We start from the raw sequence: 23,915 nt of genomic DNA on the forward strand, positions 1-23,915 counted from the left end.
TTTTTTTTTTTTTTTTTTGGAGGGGGGACAGGGTTTTTCTCCAGCATGATGGCGTCTCTGCGGATGCCTGGAGAGAAACCTGTGACTTCTGTGCTTTCTTCTTTGCTGCCTTCCTTGGTTTAAAGTTTCTGGGTAGATTTCTTTGTTGGGCTGGAGGAAGAGAAAATAGACCCGCCAAGAGCTCTCTCCTTCCCTCTTCCTCTCTCCCTTTTTTCCCCTCTCGTTAGAAAACCCTATTCCTGGGGCTTCTGCTGCTTCAGACTTTTGTCCTGGCCCCATTGTGTTCAAAGCCAAGTGGGAGAAACTTGTAACAGTTCCTGTAAAGCTCTGGCTAACACAAGGCAAATGCCCTTTGTTTTTATTTGGGAAAAGCATTTCTCTAATGACTTGGCTAGTCCAAATCTTTGTTCCTCCTAATGGATTTGCTTTTTGCAACAAGATTTGTTTAGAGGTCAAGGAAAGTTCACTTAAAATTTTTCTGATTATTAGGAGGTTTGAATGCACATGATTTTTCTTCTCTCAATGTGATTTTCAATTTACTTCTACTTTACAGAATGAGATTATCCAGCTATAGATGTATCTTTAAATTTTATTAAGATATGTCCATGTGCAAGTGTTCAATCATGCTTTCTAAAGTAGCTGGGCCAGACCCTATCATTTTTAATGAAGTCAGTGGGAGTTTTGATTAAGAACTACAATATTTGTCCCTTCGTTAGCAGTTTATAAAAATACAGAAGATGTGCAAGCTGATTTTGCAGTTTTCTTGTAGAGCATATGCTTATTTGTAGTTTACTTTAGGAAAAAGAACTGATGTTCATTGCATCTAAGAATAGGTGCCACCCTTCTCTTGGGTGGAGTATTTGATGGTCAGAAACATCTAATTCTACTTTTTTTTCCATTGGTGTATATTTCAAATAAAAGAAAATATATGCCCATCCTTAGTTTATGGCAGACATAATAGGATATGATGTCTCTAGAAATTAGCATTTTAGTTAAAAGGTTATGTTTCGGACAGCTCTACATGTAAAAACTGGCAACTCTTGCCTCTTCTGACTTCTCCTTCCCTGTAAGACTTAGCTTGTATGTGATTTTGTACTTTACACAACATGAAACACAAAACTGAGACTAACAACCCACAGAGACCACTTTTCTTTAAATTCTGCTAGTCTTCATGTGGTCACGCGTCTGCACTTCAGTGTGTCAAACAATGAGTGAATCCTGTAAAGGAACTTGCTGTGTTAAAACTGATTTTAATCTCGTCTATAACTACTACATTAGATTTATTGGTGACTTGCTTCCAGTTGCAACTCACAATGTAAAAATATCAATCTGGATAGGAGTTCTGTGCAGGGCAGTTGGTAGAAGATTCTCATTGCACCTTGTTTAAATATTAAATACTTCATTTTTGTGACTCCTTTACAGTGGTGGCTGACTTTAGGGTTTTTTAATGTTGAGATGGAAAAACCCTAAGCCCATATATTTGAAATTCCTGTGCTGCTGTTCAGACTCTCATCTTGTGATTAATTTCACACTATAACTTGGGGCTTGACAGAGATTTCTCTGGAGTTGGGTGATCCAGGAGCCTTACATAGTCTCCAGAAAGGATCAGTTCAAGGCAAGATCAGATTACCCTAAGGGTAGGGATTTGTCCTTGCTTTAGTTTTGACCCCTCCATTCCCTTGGTATGTAATCAAATACACTTTTTTCCTTATGCTGTCCTCTCCACTTTTCATTTTGTGTACTGGTTGATCCAGTACAGTGGAGGAAAGAGACTAGATAAACAGCTTGAGATCCTTCAGTTTCTGTATAAGTAGTATCTACCAATTCAAGAGTTTGGAAGTTGAGAAATATAGTGTTGAGTTCAAACCAGTAAGTAAAGGGATGACATGTAAAGAGAAGCGATGCAATGGTTAATAACATTGCTGCACCAGTTTTTGTAAATACTGGAGTGATTTTTATAGACCCTCCTTAAATTCTGAGCCACTTTATGGGTGCAAGTTAAAGACTGAAATTTAGAAGCCATGTTTTAAAAAAAAAAAAAAAAAAAAAAAAAGTAGGGAGTAATAAGTTTGATTGTTATATTTAAAATACAATAGTGTGCACTACCCAGTCCAAGCTGTGTGTATACAAAAACCTTCATTTCTGTAGTCTTACAAGGCTAATGGAGGCATCATCTCCGCTTTATAAATAATGTAAGTTGTGTATAATGTGGAGTCCCCAGAGACTGCAGAGAAAGCATCATTACCAGCCTTTTCAGCGTGCTGGAGATCTTAAATTGATTTACAGCACTGAACTGGTGCAAAATGATACATCAGAATGACATGGGGTCAACCTGTAAAAGTCTGTGATGTGAGCCTATTAGTTCAGTCATCATAATTAAACCACATTATGGGGGCACCAAAGCAAGCATGTGTGGCATGGCCCGTTATGCTTCAAAAATGCGTGATGCAGAGAGCACCATGTGTATAACTTAAAACTCTTTATATAAAGAGAATTTGAAATATGAAGAGGAATTATGTGAGCAGAGGTACCCTGATTATTAACCTCCTTCTCCCAGTCATTAGCAATTGAAATGGAGAATGACCATATCTCTTTTATTGGGTGGGGGAAAAGCTGAATTTTATACAGTTCCTGAGGTTCAAAAATGATCAAGCTTTACTTGCTGACTACACAAAGTGGTGAAAGCAGGCAAATGGTTTAACACTTTTTTCCTAGTCTACTAGTGATCTTTATCCTACTAGAAGTAGTGACTCTGAATGTATCTGTTGAAATGCTTCTGTAGAACTGAGTGGTATATTGTCTTGATCATATGTTGAATTATATGACCAGACCTATTTTAAAAACTAACTGATTTTAAATCCTGCTTGTCAATAGCTCACTACTTTCCTTAGTGAAGTCAACTGTGATTTTTAAAACAGATTTTTTTTCCTGTAAATAGTTTATCTGTGGCATACTAGTTTCTAATGGCATAAACTAACTGTTTTGTATGTTAAGCATCTTAAATCTTCTTGCTATTTGTACTGATAGTAAAAGCTTCACAATGCACACATGGCAAATCCTGCTTGTGGCTCTTGTCTGTGACCTTTGGTTTGGTATTTTGGTGGTGGTAGACTTAATTGCTGTCTGGTTTGACTTGTGTGAAATCACCACTGTATCATATATGATCTCTGCTAATTGGGAGAAACTAGGTTTTTTTTGCATCCTTCTGTATTTATCTGTGATAACTACAGATTAAAATGGATTTGTGAGAGGCTATGGAAAGCACTAGAAAATCAATAGAATATTACGGGACGATTGAAGAGACACGTTCAGTCCGATCAGAACAAGATGCCCTTTAGGTAAGCTACTTTCTGAGCTGCAAGTAAAGCATTGAAACCCATTTTTAGGAGAAATATTTGTAAAATGTGGATAAGGAGCTCTCTTGTGCTGTGGTGAAACAGACTAATGAAATAACCTTATTGAAAGAGGGACTGTAAAACCTGTGAAAATGGACATGAGGTCACAAAGACTGCCTTGTGGTTAATGAAGTGACTCTTCTAATGTTCTTTTTATTTGTGGTTTATTTTTTTTGACCAAGTTGCCCAGTTATACTGTCTTTTTCCATTCCAGTTCCTGCAGAACTAATCTAAACATTAGTATTCAGAAATCCCTTTTACTTTTTTATTGTGTGTGTGTGTGTGTGTAAGGATGTCTGAAATAATTGGAACCACCCAGTTTTATAAAGAAGACTTTCTGGATACTGGTTCTTGAATTTCTAAAAGTTGTTTGGCTTAAAAAAACAAAGTAAATTTTAAAACAAAAACTTCGTTAGTTTGTTAAGCATGTTTTATTATGATGTGAATGTCTTAAGGCTCATCTACATACACAAGTTGCAACCAGTATAGTTAAAGCAGTTTAACCTCCCTGGTGTGGACACAGTTATGACAGTATAAAGGCATACTGTATCGGAAGGGGCCTAAGCTACACGGGTATAAGGCCCCTTTGTATTAATATAACTTATCTACATAAGGGGTTGTATTGTTATAACTATCTTGGTAAAAAAAAAAAATTACACCCCAAACTGAAATAGTTATACCAGCACAAGAAGTGTGTGTAGAACAGGCCTCTGGCTTTAAAGATCATACTCCCTTGTAGGGTGAAGTATGGAGTGGGAAGAGGGACAGAATTTTACGGCTGATGGCTGACTACAGAGATATACAATCTCAGTGGAGAACAAATGTTCATTTGCATAAAGGAAGCTGTCTTTTAGGGAAGAAAAGCCAAACACTTCAAAAAATAGTCCAATTCCAAGGAATGCAAAAGAGCCCAGATTAACAGAATTTAAGGGTATGTCTACACAGCATCTGGGAGTGAGCCTTGCAGACTGGATCCACAGACATGTGGTATTGGGGCTTGTGCTAGCACACTAAAAATAGCTGTGTAGACAGATGTTGCTTTGATGTAGCAGCTCAGGCAGTGGTCCCACCCCATCCCCCAGGCTTGAGAACTTGAGCTCCAACCCCAGCTGCACAGCTATTTTTAATGTGCTAGTGCATAGGTGGACAAACTACGGGCCACATCCAGCCTGTTGGACCCTCCTGCCCGGCCCCTGAGCTCCTGGCCCAGGAAGCTAGCTCCCCTGCTGTTCCCCCTCCCCTGCCGCCTCAGCACGCCATGCCGCTGGCTCAATGCTCTAGGCGGCCGGGCAGCTCGGCTGCAGAGCCTGGCCTGACCTGCGCTGTGGTGTGGCTGGCTCCAGCTGGGCGGCGCAGCTGTAGCGCTGCCAGCCACCGGTGCTCCAAGCAGCGTGGTAAGGGAGCAGGGGGGGTTGGATAGAGGGCAGGGGAGTTTGAGGTGTGGATAGGGGTCAAGACAGTCAGAGGGCAGGGAACGGGGGGTTGAATGGGGGCAGGGGTCCTGGGGGGCAGTCAGGAAGGGGGGGTTGAATGGGGCAGCAGGGGGCAGTCAGGGGTGGGGGTTCCAGGGTCGGTCAGGGGACAGGGAGCGGGGAGGGGGGGTGGCAGATGGGGCAGGGGTCCCGGGGAGGGCCGTCAGGGGGCGAGAAGCAGGGGGGGTAAAAGGGGCAGGGGCCAGGTCATGCCTGGCTGTTTGGGAGGCACAGCTTCCCCTAACCAGCCCTTGTTACAATTTCCGAAACCCGATGCAGCCCTCAGGCCAAAAAGTTTGCCCACCCCTGTGCTAGTGTGAGCCTTGATAGCACAAGTCTGTGGAGCTGGGCTGGGAGGTGCACTCCCAGATGCAATGTAGACTTACCCAGTGTGACTTCAGTTTTTTGCACATTTCTGTTTGCTCTAAATGTGCCCCATAGTTGAATTGGATCAGAGGCATATGATGAAGTGTGGTTCTCTTAACTAGTCTTTGTGGGAACAAAGGATTAGAAGGGACTGCAATGGTCATCTAGTCCAGGGGTTCTCAACCTTTTTCTTTCTAAGGCCCCCCAGACATGCTATAAAAACTTCACGGCCCACCTGTGCCACAATAACTGGTTTTCTGCATATAAAAGCCAGGGCTTGCGTTAAGGGGTAGCAAGCAGGACAATTGCCAGGGGCCCCACACCATGGGGCATCGCAAATCTAAGTTGCTCAGGCTTCTGCTTCAGCCCCAGGTGGCAGGGCTCAGGGCCCCGGGCTTCAGCCTCATGCAGTGGTGCTGTGGCTTTCTGCCCTGGGTTCCAGCGAGTCTAATGCTGGTTCTGCTTGGCGGACCCCGTGAAACCTGCTCGGAGCGTCCCAGTTGAGAACCACTGGTGTAGTCTAACCCCCTGCCAAGATGCAGGATTTGTTTTGTCTAAACCATCCAAGAAAGATCTAGCCTCCTTTTGAAAACCTCCAGTGCAGAAGCTTCCACAAGCTTCCTAGGCCATCTGTTCTATGGTCCTACTGTTCTTACAGTTAAGATTTTTTCCTGAGATTTAATTTAAATCTGCAGTGCTGTAGTTTAAACCCATTGACTCTTGTCCTGTCCTGTCCTCTGTGGCAAAAGAGAACAATGTTTCTCCATTTTTTTTTTTATGGCAGCCTTTCAAGTATCTGAAGACGGATATCATGTCCCTTTCCCCCAACCCCCATCTCCTCTTTTCCAAACTAAACATACCCACTTCCTTCAGCCTTTCCTCATAGTACAGTGCATTGAACTAGATACTTAATTGCGCAGCCATATCTTTAGTGCCTGGGATATTTTAATATTACAATGTGGCTACTGGTGCACCACCTCTGTACTTGACTTCCATTGAAATGACAGTTTAACATTGTGGTGACTCCAGGGCTGTCCAGTGTAGCAATGTTGTGTATGAAATACCTGGCATGCTTAAACAGTTGCAAGATAATTAAGATCCTAGAGCAGTGGTAGGAGAGTGTTTATTTGTTCAGTTGAATTTCTGTTGTAGATTTATGGGGAAATTGACAGGCATTTATTCTAGAATAACTATTCTTATTTAACTATTCCAGAATGACCCCGGCCTCCCTGTGGACACTCTATTCTGAAATAAAAGTGACTTTATTGTGGAATAATTACTTCATCTTGGAAGTGAAGTTACTATTACAGAATAAAATTGCTTTTATTCAGGAATAGTGTCCACATAGGGAGTTATTCCAGAACCCCTAAATTATACTGGAGCTGTTCCAGTCAATTTCCTCATGTAGACATGGCCTTGTCTGGAATACAAGGAGAAAAGAAAATTATTTTTAAACATGCCTTCATAAAATTATGTTTAGGTACTGTTCAGAGCAGTATTATCCAAAGGCAAGTGTTACTGCTGACTTGGCATATGAGTAAATCATTAATGTGGTTCACCAGTAATTTCTAAAGCATTATTTCATATTTTTGTGCTTAGAAGAGGGACTTTTTTCCTACATGGCAACAGATGTGATTGTCTAAATATGTTAATGCAGACAGTCTTAATTAGAGCTGTCTATTGCAGATAGTCTAAATTTATAATTTAACTATTTCTTCAGAAATATTTAACTTGCAAGTTTTGTCATTGAAATTATTAAAATGTTACACCAAAGTGATCAGCACAGTATTGCATAACTTAGAAATGAGTATGCATTTAAAAACATTTATCTTGATAATTTGATAGTGCCTCATTTGTTTTCCCCCTCCTCACTCAATGTAGTTGAATAGGGGAGTGATTGGTAACGGCTTTAAGCTCACAGACCTTTCCTTATCGCAAAGATTTTGTACCCAGAGGTAAGTGCAAAGGTAGTATTTGTTGCTTTTTATTTTTTTAGAAGATAAAAGTATAAATTGAGTTTCAGAATTTATAGCCAGCTTTTGTAATGCATTGTCTAGTCTTATACAGTGAATCAATTTAACTAAAATCTGTTAGGAACTTATTTAGTTAAACCAGTGCAAGCCCTGCATAGGCATACTTTTCAACTGGGTTATATCAAGTTAGCTTGCATTAATATGTAGGCTTTGCACTGATTTAGCTGAATTGGGGTTTTTTAACTCATTAATTAAAGCAATGCAATTTCTGTGTTGATGAGGCCACAGAATATTGTTAGGACTACTGTGGCAATTTTAATTACAGGAAAAATTATAGATTAATTGGGGAGGGACAAATAGAGCTGGTACTAGCTACAGTTGTGTGATTATAGTCTTATACACACAAAATTAGACACATTGAAGAATCAAATGCTAATGTCATTTCAAACTTGTATAATATGAATATTTTAAACATTTTATATAAGACATTAAATTAGCAGTATTTGCAGCATACTGCATATGTAGCATATTATTCTACAGTAGAGACTTACTTTAAATTCACTACATTAGGTTATAGTAAATCTTTGAGTTTCTCATACTTCTTACATATGCCATGTTAATGTGCATGTACGTGAATTGTCTGCCTAAAATCAGCAGTGTTTAATGTTAAACCTGCTGTAATTAATTGGGTCAAATAGAGAGGTGACACAATGAAATTATTTAGGTGGAGAATCATTTGTATATAAATGAATCAAAGTAAACTAACTAGTATGTAGCCATTTTTTTTTTAAAGCAGAAAAGTTGGCTTAAATGTGAAATGTGTCTAAAGAATCCTGTTGTGGTTTCCACATGTAAACATGTTTGGGGGAGGAGGGGAAACATTTGCTGTGTTTGTTCACATTCATGTGTTAATGAACTGCATATTTATCTTTATTCTACCAATACATTGCACTCTTTATGTAATTAGGTTTCAGTGTGGCTTGAGGTGGAAAGTAGTTAAAATTGAAAGCTTCCTACCTTGCATGCACCCATGGCTAAAGACTCTCATGTAAAGCAGATTTGATTAATGGATGAAATATACAGGTTGCAACTTGCTTATTTCCTAGATACAGTGGAAAAGAGGCTCTCATATTTGTTTCCAAAGCATAACTGAGTAAGAAGTGAATCGAGGACTTGCTGAAACTCTTAAATCTCTTGCTGTTCCTCCTGATCATTCTTTAGTAATTTTCTGTAAGCTTGGGGGCATGATTGAGTTCCTATCAGTCTCTTTAGGTATGACACACAGAAGATAATGAACAATAAAAGGTTTTTCTCACTCCCCTTTCCACTGGCCATCCCCAGCATACCAGAGAATCACAAACCACATTTGCATTCTTGTTTCTTTACAAAGAAAAATGGCTTGCAAAACAATTTTTTTGCCCATTCTTTGCCCAATTGTGCTTTTAAGGTTGCTGAGCAGTTTTGTGAGAGACAAGAAAGGTGTTAATGGTCTAGCCGAAGACTAATGATTTTAAATTAGGGAAGATTCTGGTCCCATTCCTACTATTATGGGGTGAGTGGCGTTGTACACCAAAGCAGATAACGCTGTTTATGCAGTTGTCCTTTTTTTTCTTTTGAGACTAAAGACTTTATACAAACTTTGCAACAACAATATGTTGTTTTGTCACTTCTGTAGCTTTTTTTGAATGGGAATGTAGTCTAGTGTGGAGAGCTGGTAGTTTTTTTAATACTTACTCTACCTGTAATTGTACTGCCTTAGAGAGAAAAATAGTCTCTCTTTTCTTATCTGGTCCTTCAGTCACTCACCAAAGCGGTAGGACAGTTGGAAAATGAAGGTTTCCTCCCAGGGATGTATATGATGCAAGGAGGCAAAATGATGGCAAACTTACAGAAATCTCAGAGAAATGTTGAGAACATAAGGAGTGAAGAGATGGGATGAGCAAGCCCGTTCGACTTTTAAGGCCTTAAGAAGTTTTGGTTATTTTTTGTGCTCTTTCTCATTTTTGGTGAGAAGCCAAGTAAGGTGAAGGGCCATTCTAATGATATTTTTGACTTGATCAAAAGTAGGAAACAGAGAGAGAACCTGTTCTTGTGAGAATTCCATCCAGAGTAACACACTTCAATAAAGCAGTTTGAATTCTTAAATGATTAACAGTGCAAAATCTCTGAACTGTGGGGTTTGTCTCACTAGTGAAAACACCATATTCTTCTAAGGTCTTCAGGTCTTACTACTTATGATATACAATGAGCCTGAAGTCCTTGTATTTGATAGCACACTTTCTTTGGTTTTCTGTATTGTGCTTCTGTTGTGCTAAAGATAGTTTCTCCAGCATAGACAGGCCCTAGGCACTTTCTCACTGGATTAAAGACCAACAGTTTAGCTAAATCAACTTTAAAATCAGAGTTGTGTAACCAGCTTCAGCTCGCATAGATCAATGCCATTTGAAGTCGATGTTGATTTACATCGGATGAGGGTTTCCTGATTTGCAGTCTCCTTCTCTGATCTCTAGACATCTAATTCCATTAGCTTTGTGCTAGTGAGGATGGGACCTACATTGGTTCATAGAGGATATTACTGTATCAGTGACCTATTTAGTAGAACTATGTAGAATGAAGACCTGGTGAATACAATGAACCGTACTTTTTCTAAAAGGTGTAAACTTTAACCTTGTTGAATACCTTAGGAAACCTAGCTATGTGTAGGTTACCGTCTCAGCGATTACAGCTTCCTGTTTTGCATTTTTGCCCATTGCTGGTTTTGCAGTGTAGCATCCTTAATAATAGGCCCTTTATTATTCCTGTTGGTGTTGATGTGTTCAGTGCTTCCATTTGGGATGTAGGAGGTAGAGGAAAAGTCTTTGTTTGTATTACCTTAAACATGTAAGTTATAGTTTGTGTAACTTCTAGCATTAGATTTAATCTAGAGAAGTCTCTTTTGAAATATTTAAAACACAGATATTAGTTTCAAGCCTTGAAGCATGCTTTCTGGACAGATAGGAGAGAGATCACTTAAAAAACAAAAGTTTGACCTTTAGTAACCCAGAGCAAAAAACAATGGTAGCTTAGGAGGGTTCAAGTGTTTGCTAAACTGTTTGATTATTCAAAAACAGCTTGGGCAAAGTTTCTCTCTGGGAGAGAGAAACAGTTGGCCAAGGAACCAAGAGACAAGGATGTACGGATAGGGATGGAATGCAATACAAGGTGAAGTGCTAGTGCCTTGCAAATATGAATTATTGCTAAAAATCCTTGTCATGGTGTCACAAAGTGCTCTCTGTTACCCAGCATGCTGTGCTGTCTAGTCTGCTTCTGTCACCTCATGGTCATAAATACGCCAAGGCTCTTTTCCTTTCACTATGTGTACCTTGTATACTTCCACTGTTTTCTCTCTCACAAAACATAACACAGGCACCTTGCAGTAGGAGCTTTTTTCCACGCAGCCTCCCTCTTCAGCACAGCTCACTTTCTGAGCTTCCCTTCTGAGCTCCTTCTTTGGTTTTGTGGAGTAGCAGACTTGGTTCCTGAGTCTGTGATCGCTGAATGCACTGTACTTCTGTATCTTTTTCATGACTTAGGTTCTCATGCCTTTCCTGGTGTTCTTAAAGAATTGCAGAAGAGCTTTTATTATTGAGCCCCATTTTCCTTGTATTTTTCATAAATGTTGCAAGGAAAATGTTGTTACTTTTAAGGCTTCTTATTTTTCTATATAAATGGCTCCTATCATTGGTATGGTCTTTACAATTCAAAAGTATCTGTTGCTGCATGGACCTTTACATGTCATACATAATTTATTTTTGTGCATGTTAATTAGAAATAAATTACTACGATGCCCTGATATAATTCTAAATAGAGCCACTTTGTTCTTCTTCTTAGGGCCTTTGATTATGTCAACATTGTCAAATGTAGGACATACTGTACTTCTTGGAATTTTTTCCCCTTTGTTTCATTTGCCCACAGTTCTTGCCATTCCTTCCTTAGCTCATTTTTGATTAGGTGTTTAAATTCCAGTTTGCTAAGGGGATTACTAGGTTAACTTGTTCATGATTAATATTACTTTTTGCCTTTGTCTGCCAATTTGTTTCCTGCTATCTCTCTATGCACCAACATCCCTACTATTACAATGGCTATAGCCAATTGCACAAGTTCTGTGGCTAGCTGTAATATTTCATTAAGAATATAGCTTCTGCGTTCAGTCTTAACACTGTAGAAAGCTCCCCCTTGCTGCCTCTTCCTTCTACCTATATCCTCCCAATTACAGCGTGAGCCCAGTAATTACCACCCAGGTGCTTATGTTCCTACAGTAGAAAGTATTTAACTGTTCATAGCTGAGCTGGCAGCCTACTTCATGCTGCAGCACCATCAGTGATCAGGGTGCTGTTGTTAGCACTCTGTCGTATCTGGATATCACTTAAGTTACTGCCCCAAGACAGCTACAGAAATTATCTAGTCAGAGATGAAGATTTCAATCAGGAATGCTGCAGCTCCTTAAAACATCTACCAAGGCCAGGCGAATACTGCAGACTTCTGCTGGCGTAACTACATCTATCAGAGAGATGATGAGGTCTAGGGCTATGTCTATACTACACACCTTACAATGGTATAGCTGTGCCCTCCCGGCGACAAAATAAAACCACTCCGAACGAGGGGCGGTAGCTTTGTTGCCAGGAGCGTGTCTCCCGCCGACAAAGCACTGTCCACACTGGCGCTTTTTGCCATTAACTTTTGTTGTTCAGGGGAGTGGGTTTTTTCACACCCTTGGCCAACAAAAGTTATAGCGACTAAAGCGCGGTGTGGACATAGCCTAAATGGAACTGATATAGCTATACTGATAAAAGTGCAGTTTTGCCATGATAAGCTTCATCCATGCTAGAATACTGGTAATGCCTTCCATGTGTGGACCTGGACTAAGGTAGAACATATTTACTCTTTTCAAAATAATACTGTTAAATTTATCTGATGGCTTGTGATCAGTAGAAAAGCCTTTCTCTTGCTACTTAAAACAAAGGGGGAACTAATTTTAAAGTTGCTGGCAGAACTTTTAAGAATCCATTTAGGAGTCCTCTTAAAAACAAAGGCTGGCTTTACTACAAACATCTGCTAATGAAGGAAAGAGGGAGGAGTAAGATGTTTGACGATGATATACCACTGTAAGCTAATGAGTCTCAAGTACTGCAGAGTCCAGGGAATTGATAAACCACCTCCTGCCTTTTTCAAGGCCTTTTGAGATTTTTCTCATACGGAAATTTAGGAAGCAATTGCTTTTGCTTTTTAGGTCACCTTTAAAGAAACACTTTTTTTGCCACTTATTATCTGTATAAATGGCCTCAAATTTATTTAAATATATTTTCTGCTTCCTTGAAATTTCTGTTTAATAATTTGCAATTGTAAACTCCTTAGGCCAGGGGTAGTGTCATCCTGTGTTTGCACCTCTCCTAACACAGGTGGGATCCTGATTGGGGCATTTGAATGAACCACCAGTTTAAAAAGAACAGGAGTACTTGTGGCACCTTAGAGACTAACAAATTTATTAGAGCATAAGCTTTCATGGGCTACAGCCCACTTCTTCGGATGCATATAGAGTGAAACATATGTAGCCCACGAAAGCTTATGCTCTAATAAATTTGTTAGTCTCTAAGGTGCCACAAGTACTCCTGTTCTTTTTGCGGATACAGACTAACACGGCTGCTACTCTGAAACCTGTCAGTTTAAAAAGAATACTTTTTATTCTTCCATTTGCTGGGAGGGAGATTTTGTTACAGTCCCAAATATGCCAGAGTTTCTAGCTAAGAGAGAGAAGGGAGAACCTGAGATTTGCTATTTTAAAAAAACAAAAACAAACAAACAAAAAACACCCACACAAAACAAAACAAACCACCCCAGAGAGGTTTGACTTCCCTCCCCATTTTTCTGTATAGACAGTGAAGCATCTTTATATGTCAGAGGGACTGGTAGTGGCAAACCCTGTATCGTTGCAGAGAAATCATGTTTATCTATAATTATTATTAAAATATGGATGTGGACCATGTATTTTGAATGTTTTTGTATATAAAGACACAATTGTATTGCAGTGCTGTCTTATTGTAATAGTCATTCTACAATTCTACAAGTGCTTGCCATTTAAGTGTTGCAAAAGGTAATAGTGTCAGTGATTAGGAAAAATGTCTACTTGTATTTTAAACTGGCTATGTGTGTTTTGTTTGGATGTAGTTTTAGGGTAACCAGTACAGTTACTGTCCTAATGAATTGAATTGTTGGACTAGACAGTTTTAGAAGCATCACAGAACTTCTCTAGTCACCTATCAGTTGGTATCGGACCTATGGATTTGTTTATTTGAGGTGAATAACTTGTTCAAGACAGTTTTTGGGGGGGAAATCTGCTTAACTGCTTTTGTGCACAAAGTAGAAGTAAAATGGCTGAACCACTTTTTTTTTTTTTTTTTTTTAATTTGTAAGAAGGTAATATGGCTGAATCCACACACAGCTTTTTTCCATATAATAGTCAATGGAGCTGATTGAAAATTTTCAAAAGTCAATACTTTTTCCATTGCAAATAAAGGACAAATATTTTCCAATCAGCTCTTATTAACAGATGGTTCATAAGTATGTCCCTGGCTTATATATCCTGCTGTGTAGACAGAACTGCATAAAGCCCTGTCTGATGTAATCAGATACCTGACATAGTTGGGTACACCATTATTAACATTTGTAGTGCACCTAGAACCTAGCCTTGATATAACTGTCCTAAAGCCTCAGACAAATCTGCCAGTGAACTTCCCATAGCTTATTGGCTGAGAGTCTCTTCCTGACCATGCACACACTTCCACTACTTCCCATTCTCCCAACCAGAAATGCTACCCACTTGTGTCCTCATCTGGCAAACGACCTGTGGCTTGTGGACTGAGAGTAGAGTGGTGGGGGGAGGGGCACCTAAGCCCCTCATAATGTTCCCACAGAAAAGGCCCTATTTTTCCACCAGGGTTCCCCCTTCTCAATCTCCTGTCTAACTGGCAGGTGGGAAGGCTGGTTTCTGCCTTTTTTTTTGGGTGTCGGGATGTTGTTCGATTAGTGCTTGCCCTCTTTAATAGAACAGCACTGTAGCAGGGAAAGTGGGCACTTTTCTCAGGCTGGGAGTCAGTAATGGGGCAAGGGACAGTGGAGCCATCTTAGGCCTGGTCTACACTCGGCGGGGGTGGGGGGAAGGGATTCGATTTAAGCCACGCAACTTCAGCTACGTGAATAACGTAGCTGAAGTCGATATACTTAATCTACTTTACCATGGTGTCTTCACTGCGGTAAGTCGATGGCTGACACTCTCCCGTCGACTCAGCCTGCACCTCTCTCCCTGGTGGAGTACCGGAGTTGACGGGAGAGCGCTCGGCAGTCGATTTATCATGTCTAGACTAGATGTGATAAATCAATCCCTGCTGGATCGATGGCTGCCCGTTGATCAAGCGGGTAATGTAGACAAGCCCTTGGACTGATATCTCCTAGAATTGACCTTTATCATCGCACTAATGCTCTCGCCAGCTGGCAAAACACAGTTGGCTTAGTCAGGGGTAGTCAATAGGCAGACTGGGGGTCAAATCCAGACTGCCAGGTGCTTTTGAATGGACCCCCAAATCTTTTTATTTACTTGTTTATTATTATTGTTGTTTTTCTCTGGCATCTGGACCTTGACTATACCTTGATCAAGAGGTCTTGGACCTTGACAAAAATAGTGTACCCCTGGCTTTGTAACTACAGGTCACAATTTGATCAACTCCAAGTGAACCTTCAGAATGGGGCTTGCATTCACCAAACCACAGGTGGCTGTACAGCTGTGGACACGAGTTTGGAGGTTGGGGGGAAAAGCTGAAGAGACCTATGGAGAGGCGAGTATTTCAATAGGTGGAGAGTGGAATGGCAGGAGTGTTGAACTGATGAACTGCAGAAGGTTTGTTGGCAGAGGCAGCTGTGAGCTGTAGCTGATAGCTCTATTCTGAACATTCCCTGTCCCCCAATGGTGGGAGAACTATTTTAAACACTTTATCAGGCAGCTTGGTCTGCATGGGCACTGAAATAATTCAGACTCAGTTGTTTATCCCTGAAAATCAAGGCCTGTTTGGAACATCCCTTAGAGCCCCTGATTATCGCAGGAAGAAACTCTTTGTATGGATGTAAAGTGCATTTATTTCAAGTGATTGAGGGGGAACAAACTAGTTATCTAATGTAGACAAAACCTTCGATTTATTATTTAAAGTCATCTTTGTGCACTGTTGGGTGAGGGAGTTATTTGTTTTGTGTAAATGAAAGCTTAGGTGGCTCTTTGAGTATGTAGGTGCCCAAAGATCGGATTTTTTTTACTAGGTGTTTGTCAGTGCCGTGAATGTGACCTGTGCCACCTCATGCTCCTGTACAAGGGGATAAAGGGTGGAGCAGCCTTGACCCTCCTGCAGTTCCCCCTTACTGTCCATGGCAGCAAGATGGAACCTGGTGACTGTTTGACCTGCTACCCTTCTCTTACTTCAGACTCCTCTTTTATGCATAGTTTGAAGAAATACTGATTCACCCTTATCTTTGATTAACTATATCGTTTGGAAACTTCTGACAAAAAAAACAAAGAACAAAACAGACCACCCAACAAACAGGAAGATTTTCCCCATTTTCTCAGGTACAGCTGGGTGATGTGTCTTGAGCCAACTGCCATGTTGGACTCTCAGCCTTCAAGACTGAAGCCCTTTCTGACCTGCTATGGACTCATATCCCTTGCCCCGCTGCAGCCTGGGGCCCCAAGCCCTGCCATCCAGGGCTGAAGTTGAAGCCTGAGCAACTTAGCTTCACAGTGCCCTCTGTGACATGGGACCCCCGGGCAGTTGCCCTGCTTGCTACCCGCTAATGCTGGTCCTGGCTTTTATATGCAGAAAAACAGTTGTTGTGGCATAAGTGGGCTGTGGAGTTTTTATAGCATGTTGGGGGGGGGAGGAGGGGCTCAGAAAGAAGAAGATTGAGAACCCCTGGCCTATGCCTTTTCTGTCTGGGAGAGAGCCACATCCCTGATAAATACTAGATGTGTAAATCCTTCTTGTCGAGGACTTGCAAGTCTAGGGACATATGGCTGCAACTATGTCTACTTGAGCGATTGATGTGCATTAGTGTATCACGTCAGACCTGGAGGAGACATGCACCTCCAAGGAACTCAAATGTTAGTTTTCGGCAAGTGCCCCTTCAAGCAGACACCACATAAGGAGTCTTGCAAAGGAAGGCAGAGAAGAAAACTGTCAAAATAGATATCGGTCAAATTGACTCTGATTACCCTGGCACCAGGGCTGTCAGCACCAACTGCTGCTATCTCAACCCCGAAACTGCTGCCATTCTGACATCTGTGCCAATAAACTCAGCGCTGGCCTCGGCCTCTGCACTGGCTCCTCAGTCAACAGCTATTGTTGGACCTTGCACTGGTGCCTCAACACAAAGATGAGGCTGAAAAGAAGGGCCAAGCAGAGCCAGACACAGCTCCCAGCATAGAGAGGTACTGCCCATAGAGAGGAGAAAATAAATCACTCTTCCAAGGACAGGATGCCTAAATCTGTGCCTGGAGGGTGGCACTAAGTAAAATGGCACCGATGAAGTATTTACTGTGGTGATGATTATGGGACGAAGGTCCAGCCCCCCTCTCCCCCAGGAGCCATCAAGATCCCCTCTGGGGGCCTTAACAGCACTGGACTCTGAAGCAGAGACATCACCCCTCAGCCCCACTGTTTAAAGAATACTTCTCCTCCCCACCACCACACTATACCTTCTTCCCAGTGTCAAGCAGGGATACTTCCTTGCTGTCCTTTGAGAGTGACCCTAGAGCTTGCCAGAGATCCCTCTCCTCTTGAAGCAAGTGTTACAGGATGCTGGGGAGGAGTTAAAGGAGATCTGGCAGGCAGCTGGCTTTCTCTAATGAACAGCCTTACAGGCAGCAATCAATGCCTCTGATGGTCAGGTTGATGGCACTGGCTGTGCCCATGAGGCGGGCCTCCTGGCTTTTAGCATCAGGAAAGATCCAGGACACCATACAAGACCTTCCATTTGAAGGAGGTGGAGATCTTCAATAAAAGAACTGATGAGCGCTCTGCTCCTTAAAGGATGCTAGGGCCACCCTCAGATCACTGGGGAACTACATTTTGGGGGGAGCAAACTCATTACCTGTACAAGATACTGCCATTCAAGCTGTCCACAGCACCAAGAGTCTTCACAAAATGTGTACTGGTGCTAGTGGCCCACCTGAGAAGCCAGGACATTCACTTCTATCCCTATCCGGATGACCAGCTGCTCAGAGGGAAATCACAGCAGGAGACTGCAGCGAGTTTGGAATGTGCTCTATCCCTGTTTGCTCAGCTGGGCCTGCTGGTGAATAATGAATAATAATAATAATAATAAAATCATCTCTTGCTCCCTCATAGGAACCGTGCTGAACTCCAGATCTGAAAATGCATATCCACCTGAGGAGGACAGGTTCCAGACATTACATCCATTCATTCTTCAGCTGACATTAAAACAGACTACGACAGCATGGACTTGTCTTGCAATATTAGCCACATGTCAGCATGCACGTACATGACACCATGGCTTACCGGACTTCACCTGCAGCCCCTCCAGCAAGTCCGGAACTTGTGGGCCTCCCAGACCACAGGGGAGAGAAGGTGCCCCCCCCCCCCCCTTTTTAATGCAGTGCATAGCTGTGTTGTCCATGAAGTTTTGCACTACCAAATTCCAGAGGACATGCTAGAGCTCCACACAGCCAACCTGATAGCTCTGTGCTCCAGGACAGTCATCTCTAACTCCAGAAAAGTCTACGGATTAGGTCCTTTGAATTCGTAGATGGTCCAATGAACTCCCCAGCCTGCCCCAACATGTCTTTGTCAGGGAGGGTACCTCTCTGTGGGTTTGTTGGGTCCAACCACCAAGCCAGCTCTGCAATGACATGCTGGGAGCACTGAAACCATCCTGTCTAATGTCTTGCTGGGGAACAGACTGACCAATGGCACTTCACCTCTTGACAGTCAACAACAATCTAATTGCCTTCTATGATGAGAGAACTGGCTCTGTAGATATGGGGAAAGCAGTGGACGTGATATATCTTGACTTTAGCAAAGCTTTTGATATGGTCTCCCACAGTATTCTTGCCAGCAAGTTAAAAAAGTATGGAATGGATGAATGGACTATAAGGTGGATAGAAAGCTGGCTAGATCGGGTAGTGATCAATGGCTCCATGTTGGCAGCCGGTATCAAGCAGCGTGCCCCAAGGGTCAGTCCTGGGGCTGGTTTTGTTCAGTATCTTCATTAATAATCTGGAGGATGGCATGGATTGCACCCTCAGCAAGTTCGCAGATGACACTATGCTGGGGGGAGAGGTAGATATGCTGGAGGGTGGGGATAGGGTCCAGAGTGACCTAGACAAATTGGAGGATTGGACCAAAAGAAATCTGATGAGGGTCAATAAGGACAAGTGCAGAGTCCTGCACTTAGGAAGGAAGAATCCCATGCACTACTACAGGCTGGGGACCGAGCAGCTAAGTGGCAGTTCTGCAGAAAAGGACCTGGGGATTACAGTCGACGAGAAGCTGGATATGAGTCAACAGTGTGCCCTTGTTGCCAAGAAGGTCAACGGCATATTGGGCTTTGCCAGCAGATAGTGCGGGGTGTATGTACACCTACAATGGGATCCGCACATAGTAGGAGCATTGCTAGCAGATCGAGGGAAGTGATTATTCCCCTCTATTCGACGCTGGTGAGGCCACACCTGGAATATTGCGTCCAGTTTTGGTCCCCCCGACTACAGAAGGGATGTAGACAAATTGGAGAGAGTCCAGCAGAGGGCAGCGAAAATGATTAGGGGGCTGGGGCACATGACTTCTGAGGAGAGGTTAAGGGAACTGCGGTTATTTAGTCTGCAGAAGAGAAGAGTGAGGGGGGATTTGATAGCAGCCTTCAACTACCTGAAGGGGGATTCCAAAGAGGATGTAGCTAGGTTGTTCAGTGGTGGCAGATGATAGAACAAGGAGCAATGGTGTCAAGTTGCAGTGGGGGAGGTCTAGGTTGGATATTAGGAAACACTATTTCACTAGGAGGGTGGTGAAGCACTGGAACGGGTTACCTAGGGAGGTGGTGGAATCTCCATCCTTAGGTTTTTAAGGCCTGGCTTGACAAAGCCTTGGATGGGATGATTTAGTTGGCGTTGGTCCTGCTTTGAGCAGGGGATTGGACTAGATGACCACCTGAGGTCTCTTCCAACCCTAATATTACTATTATTCTAACTTGGTGGATGTCCTGAGCAGACAATCTGTGACCAACCATGAATAGTCCTTGCACAGATCGATAGTGGAGCTGATATTCTGTCTTTGAGGATTCTCCCTGCTAGACTTGTTTGCCAGCAAGGACAATGTTTTATAAATTTTGTTCCTTAGGTGGAATAAGCCCATTCCTACAATGGGATGGAGGTTTGCTGTATGCCTTTCTACCTGTTCACCTAATTCCCAGAGTGATTTCCAACATCAGCAGAGATAAGGCCATGGTCATTCTCATTGCCTCTCTATTGGCTAAGGCAATTTTGACTGACAGATCTCTTAAAAATATCCATTCAGTCACCAATCCAGCTTCTGGGCTGTCTGGACCTGATCTCACAGCACCACTGCCTGATACTATATCCAGACCTGGAGTCACTGCATCTGACAGTATGGCTGTTGGTTGGCTGAGTACCACAAATAGGGTCTGCTTCCTCCAGGTCCAGGAAATTCTTGTTCAGAATAGGGAAATATCATCAGATGGATGTAGTCATGGAAGAGGTTCTCAATACAGGTGTCCAAGCATGATCTGGACCCTGCTCAGGCCTTAGAACTAAAGACTCATGACTACCTTTTATGTTTGAAGCAGGCTGCGCTTCCACTCAGCTCTATTTAGGCTACCTCATGGCAATTTCACCTTGCCATTGGTCTGTATAGTTATTTGGTTGTTTCTCACCCCATGGTATTATAGTTTATCAAGAAACTTTTACATCACCAGTCAGAGAACCTGCGACCTCAGTGTGGTCCTTCTCAGAATGTTCCGCACATGACCTCGCTCTGAAATTTGGTTTTGTTGGTGGGCTCTGACTTCAGCTGAGAGTGAGTGAGCGAGCTTCAAATGCTTATGGCCAATCTCAATTATAACTCTCCACAGGAACAAGTTAGTGCTGAGACCTCACCTGAAGTTCTTTCCTAAGGTGTTCTCAGATTTTATTTAAACTGTCGATCAAGCTTACTGTCCTCTTGCTGAAACCACCACTAAAAGAAGAAACTACTACACGTGCTCCAGGAGTTTGCTTTCTTATGTAGATAGTCTGGATGGTCTGGTTCTATTGCCACACTTGTTTATTTTGCCTTTCTTAACTACCACAGGCTTCAAATTGCAAGGGAACTGAGAGATTGTTGCAACTGCCTTGTACACGAGCATGAGGAGGCGTAGGACATATGCACGGCCTCAACAGATGCTGCTGGTCACAAGTCTGTGATCTTGCACATGCGGGGTGTATGTACACCTACAATGGGATCCGCACAGAGTACATCATCTTGAACACCTGTTACTATAAAAGTTTAAGCACAAGTTGTCAGCATGTGGTGGTGGTGGTGGGGCAGGAAAAGATATTGGCATGACCAGTTAGCAAAAACTCATGCAATTCAGTTCTTGTCCTTAGCTTTATATGGGTCTATCTGCAAAGGGGAGAGGACCTGATTTGGCATGTGACTATTCCTAGCTAAGTCAGAAAGTGTCAGTAACTAATCAGTTACATGTTAGTGGAGCTCACTGAAGTTCTGTAGTTGTCCTGGAGGAGAACTGATTGTCTGCTGTCAGTCAATTAGTGTGAAAAAGGTGCAAGTGCACCCAGCATCCCAAGTAATATTTCTTGGTTTAGAATAATGTAGGGCACATTAATAATGGAGAAGCTCAGATAAGAAAATGATATCTAGTGACTTTTACTTGTCTTGATTCCTGTTCCTAGAACATAAACAAAATAACCCACAGAAGCAACCAGAAGACCAGGAGAATATACTGTAACAGTTTCCTTTTATTGTAAAACGTCTATATTTCCTGTAAGCATAGCAGGGGCATGTTTTTTCACTTCCTTTAAAATTATCCTGTTGCAGTGCGCTGTATGATCTGTTCGCTACTGTCTGTATATCGGTGCTTCCGTCCCTTGGAACAAAATCCTCCAAGGCCTTAATGTCCAGGACAGAGGAAAACAGCAGGCATGCAATTGTGTGTGTATATACCTTGATTTCAGGGTGTGATAGGTATTTTTGCTTCATTCATCAATTTTCTAGCTTTATTTTATTCCTCAAATATAGGCCTGTGCCCTTCTGTTTGTGATTAAAAAGGAGGAGCACATCCAAGGTTCATGGACCCTTGCTGTATCATTCCTTGGAGGTAGTGATTACAAAGTCTCCATTTGTCATAGGACTGGTTGAGATCAATGAGTAGTACGGGCTTGTGCTGCAGGTTTCAGCCTGAGTGCACTTGTCCTTGAGCCCTGCAGCAATAGCAGCATGATTCTTGTCAATGCCAAATTGCCTATAGCTATGTTGCCACCCTCCTGCATGGTGTGGGACAGTTGCTTTGGGCAATAGTAAGGGTTTTGCTGGTGTGATTGTACTGGTATAGCTCTAATATGGATGCAGTTATAGCAATATACAAGTGTTTATGCTGGTATAGCTTATGCCATTTCAGGGGACCAGCATAAGCTATAATAATCTAGCTTTTGTATAGCATTTTTCATCAGTAGATCTCGTAGAACTTTACCAAAGTATCACTATCCCCATTTTAAAGATAGGGAAACTGAGGCATGGGTGAAATAACTTGCTGAAGGTCACCCAGCAGGTCTGTGGCAGAGCTGGGAATAGAACCCAGGTCTTCCAAGTCCCTAGCCATTAGGTAACACTGCCTCTATTGCTGCATCTACTCTAGGGCTTTTACTGGCTTAACTATGTAAGTGTAAAAAAAAATTGCTTTCCTAACCTGCATAACAATGCTGGTAAAAGAGTTAAGTATAGACCAGACCGAAGTTTAGTGCCTTAACTCTCATATGGAGGGACCACCTCAAGGAATGAGACTGTCTTGATTTTTCCCACCTATTCAGTCTTTGCCCTTGCTTACCCACAAGGTACCAGTCTCAAATGGTGTCTGTGTCCAGTGGTCATTTGCCAATTTGGGGATAAACTGATAACAGTGGTCTATAGTTCAGTCGAACTGTTTTGGTTAAGGGTGTGGTTGGTGGGTTTTTTTTTTTTTCCTTCCATTAAACCAGTAGTTATACTGGTAAAAGCCCTAGTGTTTCTGCATTTATAGTGGTACAAAGGTGGCTTATATCAAGTATAATTATTCCCCCTTCCACATGGCGTAAGGCACCTTTTACTGATAAACAACATCCACATTAGGGGGATTATGCTGGTATAGTTAAAACAATATAACTTTCTAGCGTAGACAAGCCCAATATGTTTGTTCTCATATCACAACATGAGTTTTGATCACTACCACCTGGGATCTAGTAGGTTGGTTGGATTGGTTTTTTGAGATTATTAGGGTTTTTTGTTTTGTTTTTTGTTTTTGTTTATGAATGATCTGAATATGAATAGCTAAGCTTTCTGATCTGGTCTTCCCTGAGGCTACCAAGCGCTGTGTGGGCGCATGGATATGCTGTTTCTCCTGTAAATCTCCAATTTAAAAAAAATCTTCAGTTTATGAACTATAAAGAAATTCCAAACTTTCCCATCTTTGCCTCTTTTGCTTGTTAAGAGTATGGCATACTCAGGTGGGTTGACAAATATTGAATAAAAGATAGTGCCAAAGAACACTTTTTCTGCAATTTGAAAGTGTAGCTGCTATTCACTGATTATTCTGTAAGCCCAGACTGAGCTGGTCTAATGAAATATGGAAGTCCAGTCCTGGTTTTCAAGAGACCACTAATGCCGTACAGTAGTTAAACAGACTTTTCATTGGAGGGTGGAAATCTGGCAGATCTTGATGTTTATTTCAGTGGTTGTATAAACTTGGCTTTTGAAGCTATATTGTCTTTAAACACTTTCTTTGTCCAGAATGCTACATTTGTGGGTCAGATGGGTTCTTATTACAACACTTAAAGGGACTGCTGGACAATTTAACTGAAGGATTTAATAAAACTCAGATCTTTCTTTAAAATGAAGTAGCTGAGGAGATAGAGTAATGACTGATCTATATTGTATTTAATATAAAGGTGATTTAAAGTTTTATAAAATTGATTCTATAAATTGAAAAAAATAATTTAGAGAATTTTCTTGCTAAGAGATGCTTTGGAGATAAATGCTATGCATGTAGCTATGTTTAAAAAAAATTTAGTAGTAGAATGGAAGGGAAGGAGCTATTTCAAGAGTTTGTAAAGATAATTATTAAAAGCAGATATTTTAAAGGATTATTTAAAAATAATATTGGCATGGTTTTGAGAAGCCTGTTTCTGTGTTGCTGAGCTTTGATTAAAACATATTCTACTGCATAAATACATTTATTTTTTTCCTTCAGATTTTGTCGTGTACTTTGGTAAAGCATTGTCCCCATTTTAGAGATGAGGAGGCTGAGGTGTAGAGATAAATTACTTAATCTCTGATACATGAGATCAGGATCAGACTTTAGAAGAGTTCTAGGGCTTTTCTACACTTTGTTTTTGGTACTATATAGAGGCA

The 23,915-nt window shown here is 41.7% G+C and overlaps 1 protein-coding gene across 1 annotated transcript in view; it reads left to right on the plus strand.

Moving 5' to 3' along the window:
- Window positions 1–23,915, plus strand: part of SMAD1 (SMAD family member 1) — a 73,235-nt gene that overhangs the window by 462 nt on the left and 48,858 nt on the right. The gene's annotated exons all lie outside the window — the stretch shown is intronic.

This window comes from Terrapene carolina, unplaced genomic scaffold (assembly GCF_002925995.2).
Source record: "Terrapene carolina triunguis isolate 2854851 unplaced genomic scaffold, T_m_triunguis-2.0 Scaffold66, whole genome shotgun sequence".
NCBI lineage: Eukaryota > Metazoa > Chordata > Testudines > Emydidae > Terrapene > Terrapene triunguis.